A 6724-nucleotide genomic window follows, 5' to 3' on the forward strand; every position below is an offset into this window, starting at 1 on the left:
AGACTCTGTCTCAACAAAAAAAAAAAAAAAAAAAAAAAAAAGTAATATCAGAAGGATAACCATTAACTTTCTACTTTGTTCTTTTCTATACTTAATTCTATATCCTGAATACACACATACACACACATACAGAAGAAAATTATAGTAAATTTTTTAAACTATTCCTTCATGGGCTTTTCACAGCCTTTTTTTTAAAAAAACAATGTATTTAATGTTTAAATTAAATGTTTGAAATTATTCAAACATAATTTAATAAAACCATTTATCCAATTGACATATACTAAGCTGTACATGTAAAGTATAAAATTTGAAGTTTTGACATACTACACACCTGCAACTATCACTATAATCAAGATAGTGAACCTATCTATGACTCCCATAATATTCTTCATGCCCCTTTATAATCCCTCCCTCCCATCCTTTCCTGTTCACAGGCAACCACTGATGTATTTAATGTCACTACAATTAGTCTACATTTTCTAGAGTTTTATATAAATGGAATCATCCATTCTTTTCTTCTGGTTTCTTTCACTCGGCATAAATATTTTGAGATCTATCTAGGCTGTATGTTTTAATAGTTCATTCCTTTATATTCCTGAGTAGTATTTTGGTTTTGCTTTCTTTATATTATTTTTTTTTCTCATTTGCAGGGGAGTAGTTTCTAAATAGTATTCTTTTGAATGAATAAATCGCAAAGACATTTTGGTTGTTCATAGATTTGGGCTATTACCAAAAAGGTGCTATGAACAATTGTGTACAAGTCTGTGTGTGGACATATACATTTGTTTTTCTTCAGTAAATCCCTAGAGCAGAATGCTGGAAATCCTGGTAGATGTATATTTAACATTTTAAGGAACTGTCAAGTTGTTCTCCAAAATGGTAATACCATTTCACCAGTCCTACCAGCAATGTATGAGAGTTCTAGTTCTACGACATATTCACCAATACTTAGTATGGTCAATCTTTCTAATTTTGGCCATTCAAATAGTGGTATCTCAATGTGGTATCTTATTTACACGTCCCTGATGACTAATGAAAATAAGCAGCTTTTCATGAGCTTATCTACCATTCATCTGTCTTCTTTGGTGAAGTGTCCAAAACTTTTGCCCATTATTTGATTGTGTGGTTTTATTTTCTTACTAGTGAGTATTGAGGGTTGTTTACATATTATGAATATAAGTACTTTATGAGATACATTCTTTGCAAATATTTTCTCCCATTCTGGAACTGTCATTTTAGTTTCTTTCAAATGGTAGAACTTTTCAATTTTGATGAAATCCAACTTATCGACTATTTCTATAATAGACTATGCCTTTGATGTTGGATCTAAGAAATTTTTATCAAACCCAAGATCTCAAAATTTTTCTCTTCTCTTCCAGAAGTTTCATATTTCTAGGAATGATATTTAGGTCTACAATCTTTTTTTGAGTTTATGGTACAAGGTATGAATCAATGTTCATTTTTTGGCATCTGGGTATCCAATTTTTCTAGCACCATTTGTGGAAGATTGTTTCTCCACTGAATTACTTTTGTATCTTTGTTAAAATTCAGTTGTACATATGTGTGGGTCTACTTATAGCCTTTCTGTTCTGTTCCAGTGCTCTATCTCAATGTAAATACAACACCGTTAAATACTCTAGCTTTATAAAACGTCTAGAAATCAGGTAGTGTTAGTCCTCCAATTCTGATTTTTTTGTCCAAGACAGTTTGGGCTATTCTAGGTCATTTGCACTTCCATATGAATTTTTGAATCCTGTTGTCAATTTCTACCAAATAGCCTTTTGGGATTTAGACAGGGATTACACTGAATCTATGGATCAATTTTAGGGAACTGACACCTTAACAATATTGAGAGTTCATAAATATGGTATATCTCAGTTTACTTAAATCTTTTATCTCAGCAATTTTTTTTTTTTAAATCACAATTTCAATATTAGGTGCCACCCATTTTGCTTTTTCTCACATTGTTTCCTTAGAGTTAGTCAGCAAGTAATGAAACAACCTTCCCAGGACTGGAGCAAAATATGGAATGCGTCACAAATTTGTGTGTCATCCTTGCACAGGGGCCATGCTAATCTCTGCATCATTTCAATTTTAGCACATGTGCTGCTGAAGCGAGCACATCTCAACAATGTTTAATAGTTTCAGTGTACAGGTCTGGCTCATCTTTTCTCCAACTTATCCTTCTATTTTTTTAAGCTATTATAAGAGGTACTTTTTATTTAAATTTCTGATTGTTGCTACTAAATACAAATACAGTTGATTTTTGTATAACCTTGCTAGTAGTAGAACTCACTTATTAGTTCTAATAGCTCTTGCAGGTACTCTGTCAGATTGAGGAAGTTCCCATCTATTTCTGCTTTGCTAAAACTTTTTTTTTAAATCAGCAAAGGATGTTAGATTCTTAATGCTTTGTGTCTCTGAAATGATTATATAGTTTTGTTTATTAATATTGTGAATTATAAGGATTAACTTTCAAATGTGAAAACAATCTTATATTCCTGGGATTAACCCTTGGTGATTATGCATTATTCCTTTTATACATTGTTGGATTCAATTTGCTTACATTTTGTTTAGAATTTCTGCATCTATATTCATAAGGGATATCAATCTTTGGTTTTCTTGTAATGTCTTTATTTGGTTTTAACATCAGAATATTTGCTGCCTTGCCAGATACGGTGGCTCAAACCTGTAAACCAAGCAGCTCAGAAGGCTCAGGTGGGAGGATAGTGTGGGGCCAGGAGTTTGAGAATAGCCTGGGCAACATACCAAGACCCTATCTCTAAAGAAAATTTTTTTTTTTAATTTGTCAGGCATGGTGGCACATGTCTCATCCCAGCTACTCAGGAGGCTGAGGTGGGAGGATCACTTGAGCCCAGGAGTTTGAGGCTGTAGTGAGCTACGACTGTGCCACTGAACTGCGCAACAGAGCAAGATCACATCTCTTAAAAAAATTTTGGCCTCACAGATGAGTGGAAAGTATTCCCTTCTCTTTAACTGTCTGAAGGAGTTTGTATAGAATTGGCATTATTTGTTCCTGAAATGTCTGTTAGGAGCCGGAGTTCTCTTTCTGGGAAGGCTTTTAACTACAAATTCAATTTCCTCAATAGCTATAGGTCTATTCATGTTAGTTATTTCTTCTTGAGTAAGGTTTGGAATTTGTCCCTTTCATTTAAATAACCAAAGGTATTGGTATAAAGTTGTTCAAAACATCTCCTTATTATTCTTTTAATATCTGCAGAGTCTGTAGTGATGTCACCTCTCTCATTCTTGATATTGATTTGTCTTCTTTCTTTTTTGTCTGCTCAGTCTGGCTAGATGTTTATCAACTTTATTGATCATTACAAATAACCAGCTTTTGATTTCATTGATTTTTCATTTGCTGATTTTTGTTCTGATCATTTTCTTTCTTCTGCCTAGACTTAGTTTGCTCTTCTTTTTCTTGTTTCTTAAGGTGGAAGGTGAGGTCACTTATTTTTCTTCTTTTCAAATATGACTGTTTAGTGTGATAAACTCCCCCTAAGTATTGCTTTAGCAGCATCCAACACATTTTAATATGTTTTCATTCAGTTAAAAGTACTTACAATAATTCCCCTTTTCATTTATTCTTTTACCTTTGATTAAGAAGTATGTTAATTTTGGCCAGGTGTAGTGGCTCATGTCTGTAATCCTAGCACTCTGGGAGGCCGAGGTGGGAGGATCGTTTGAGCTCAGGAGTTCGAGACCAACCTGAGCAAAAGCGAGACCTCCATCTCTACTAAAAGTAGAAAGGAATTATATGGACAACTAAAAATATATATAGAAAAATTAGCCGGGCATGGTGGCGCATGCCTGTCGTCCCAGCTACTCAGGAGGCTGAGGCAAGAAAGATTGCTTGAGCCCAGGAGTTTGAGGTTGCTGTGAGCTAGGCTGACACCACGGCACTCACTCTAGCCCAGGCAACAGAGTGAGACTGTCTCAAAAAAAAAAAAAAAAAGGTATGTTAATTTTCACATATTTGTGGATTTCCCTAATTCAATTTCTAATTTCACTCCATTGTGGTGAGAAAATATACTTTATATGACTTGAATCCTTTTAAATTATTGAGACTTGTTTTATGGCCCAGCATATGATCTATCTTGGTAAATATTCTGTGTGTACTTTAAAAGAAAGTATATTCTGCTGCTGTTGGGTGGAGTGTTCTACAAATATCAATAGAGATGAATGATAGTATTAAGTCTTCTATATCCTTACTGAATTTCTGTCTATTGCTTCTACTTCTATTTCAGTTGAAATCTTCAACTATTATTGTAGATTTCTCTATTTCTCACTGCAGTGCTATCAAGTTTTGCTTCATTTATTTTGAAGCTCTGTTATTAGGTATATAAATATTTAGAACTGCTCTGTCTTCTTGAAGAACTGACCCCTCAATAATAATAAAATTACCTTTATCCCTGGTAATAACCTTTGCTCTGAAATCTACTTACCCTGATGTTAATATAGACTAGCTTTCTTTTGATTATCATTAGCATGGTATATCTTGTTGTGATGGTTACTTTTAAGCTGTCTCTTTATATTTAAAATTTGTTTCCTCTAGGCAACATATAGCTGGTTTTTTACCAAATTTGACAACCTCCGCTTAATTGAGCTATTCAATTAACTTTTTTTTTTTAAGAGACAAAGTCTTGTTCTAGCCCCCAGGCTGGAGTACAGTGGCTGTGATCATAGCTCACTGCAACCTTGAACTCCTGGGCTCAAGCAATTCTCCTACCTCAGCCTCCTGAGTAGCTAGGGCTACAGGCAAGCACCACAATGCCAATTTTTTTTTTTTTTTTTTTTTTGGTAGGGACAGGATCTCACTGTGTTGCCCAGGCTGCTCTAGAACTCCCAATCTCAAGCAATCCACCGGATCCTGCCTCGACTTCCAAAGTGCTGGGACCACAGGCATGAGCCACTGCACCCAGCCAACAATTAACCTTTAATGTATTCATTGATATGGTTAGGTTTAAGCCTCTTATTCTGCTGTTTGTCCCATCTGTTTTCTTTTTTCCCTCTTTTTCTTCTTCTTTTGAATCACCCAAATATTATTTACAATTTCATTTTATCTCCTTTCTTGGATTATTATATAACTCTTTGTTATTTTAGTGGTTGCTTTAGGATTTATAGCATACATCTTTAACTTACTATAGCTTATCTTCCAGCAATATTGTACCATTTCATGTACAGTATAACATTACAATAATGTACTTCCATTTTTCCCCAGCATTTATGCTTTTTGTCGTATATTTCAGATGTTATAAACCCCATGCATTTCATTATTTTTATTTAAAGAAATTATCTTTTAAAGATTTGTATAAGGAAAAAATCTTTATGTTTATCCATATAATACTATTTCTGATGTTCTTCATTCCTTTGTATAGATCTATATTTCCATATGGTATTGTCTTTCTGCCTGAAGGACTTCCTTTAACATTTCTTGTAATACAAGTCTGCTGGTGATGAATTCTTTCAGTTCTCACGTATCTGAAAAGTCGTTATTTCATCTTTGTTTTTAAAATATATGGGTTTGCTTTGTATTAACTACATCAGTATCAACTTCCTGGTTGTGATATTTTTTGTGAGATAGTTGCCACTGGGAGAAATGGGTTAAAGCTTAAAGGGGTCTTTTACAACTTCATCTGAATCTACAATTGTCTCAAAATAAAAAAAAATATTTTGACTCTTCAAAAAAAATATTTTTTGGGTATAGAATTTTAGTTTAACTGCTTTTCTTTCATTACTTTAATGACGTTCCTCTACTGTCTTATCTGTATTACCTCATCTTTAACAAAACTTGATAGAATTACAGTGAGAAATGGACAAATCCACAACTAGAGTTGAAGATTTCAATTGGATAGAAGCAAAAAACATCTATATCATCTTTACCTTTCTTCCTCTATATGTAAAGTATCCTTTTTTTCCTTTGGCTTATTTTAAAATTTTATCTCTATCACTGTTTTTAAGCAATCTAATTACAATGTAGTTTTCCTCATGTATCTTTTGCTTGAAGTTCACTGAGTGTCTTGGATCTGTAGGTTTATAGTTTTCATCGCATTTGGAAAATTTTTAAGCCATAATCTCTTCAGATAGTTCTTCTCCTCTTCCCTCCTCCTTAAGGGAACCTAAAAGTACATGTATGTAAGACCACTTGAAAGTGTCATGCAGATTACTGATATTTTTAATTTTTTGTAGTTCTTTTCTCTTTGTTTCATTTTAGATAGTTTCTATTGCTACATCTTCAAGGCCATCAATCTTTTCTTCTACAATGTCTAAACTGCCTTTAATCCTATTCAGTGGCCAGGCATGGTGGCTCACGCCTGTAATCCTAGTACTCTGGGAGGCTGAGGCGGGTGGATCGTTTGAGCTCAGGAGTTCAAGACCAGCCTGAGCAAGAGCGAGACCCCGTCTCTACTAAAATTAGAAAGAAAATTAGCTGGACAACTAAAAATACATAGAAAAAATTAGCCGGGCATGGTGGCGCATGCCTATAGTCCCAGCTACTCGGGAGGCTGAGGCAGAAGAAGGATCGCTTGAGCCCAGGAGTTTGAGGTTGCTGTGAGCTAGGCTGACACCATGGCACTCTAGCCCAGGCAACAGAGTGAGACTCTGTTTCAAAAAAAAAAAAAATCCTGTTCAGTGTATTTTTCCTCTGAGATGCTGTAGTTTTTATCTCTAGAAATTTGATTTGGGTCTTTTAAAATATTTC

General features: G+C 34.3%; 1 non-coding gene across 1 annotated transcript; it reads right to left on the reverse strand.

Moving 5' to 3' along the window:
* Positions 1 to 2018: 2018 nt before the first annotated feature.
* LOC138388827 (U6 spliceosomal RNA) lies at positions 2019 to 2122 on the reverse strand. The gene has a single exon (XR_011234309.1). It is a non-coding gene; the product is annotated as a U6 spliceosomal RNA (small nuclear RNA).
* Between the last annotated feature and the right edge of the window lie 4602 nt (positions 2123 to 6724).

Source organism: Eulemur rufifrons, chromosome 7 (assembly GCF_041146395.1).
Source record: "Eulemur rufifrons isolate Redbay chromosome 7, OSU_ERuf_1, whole genome shotgun sequence".
NCBI lineage: Eukaryota > Metazoa > Chordata > Mammalia > Primates > Lemuridae > Eulemur > Eulemur rufifrons.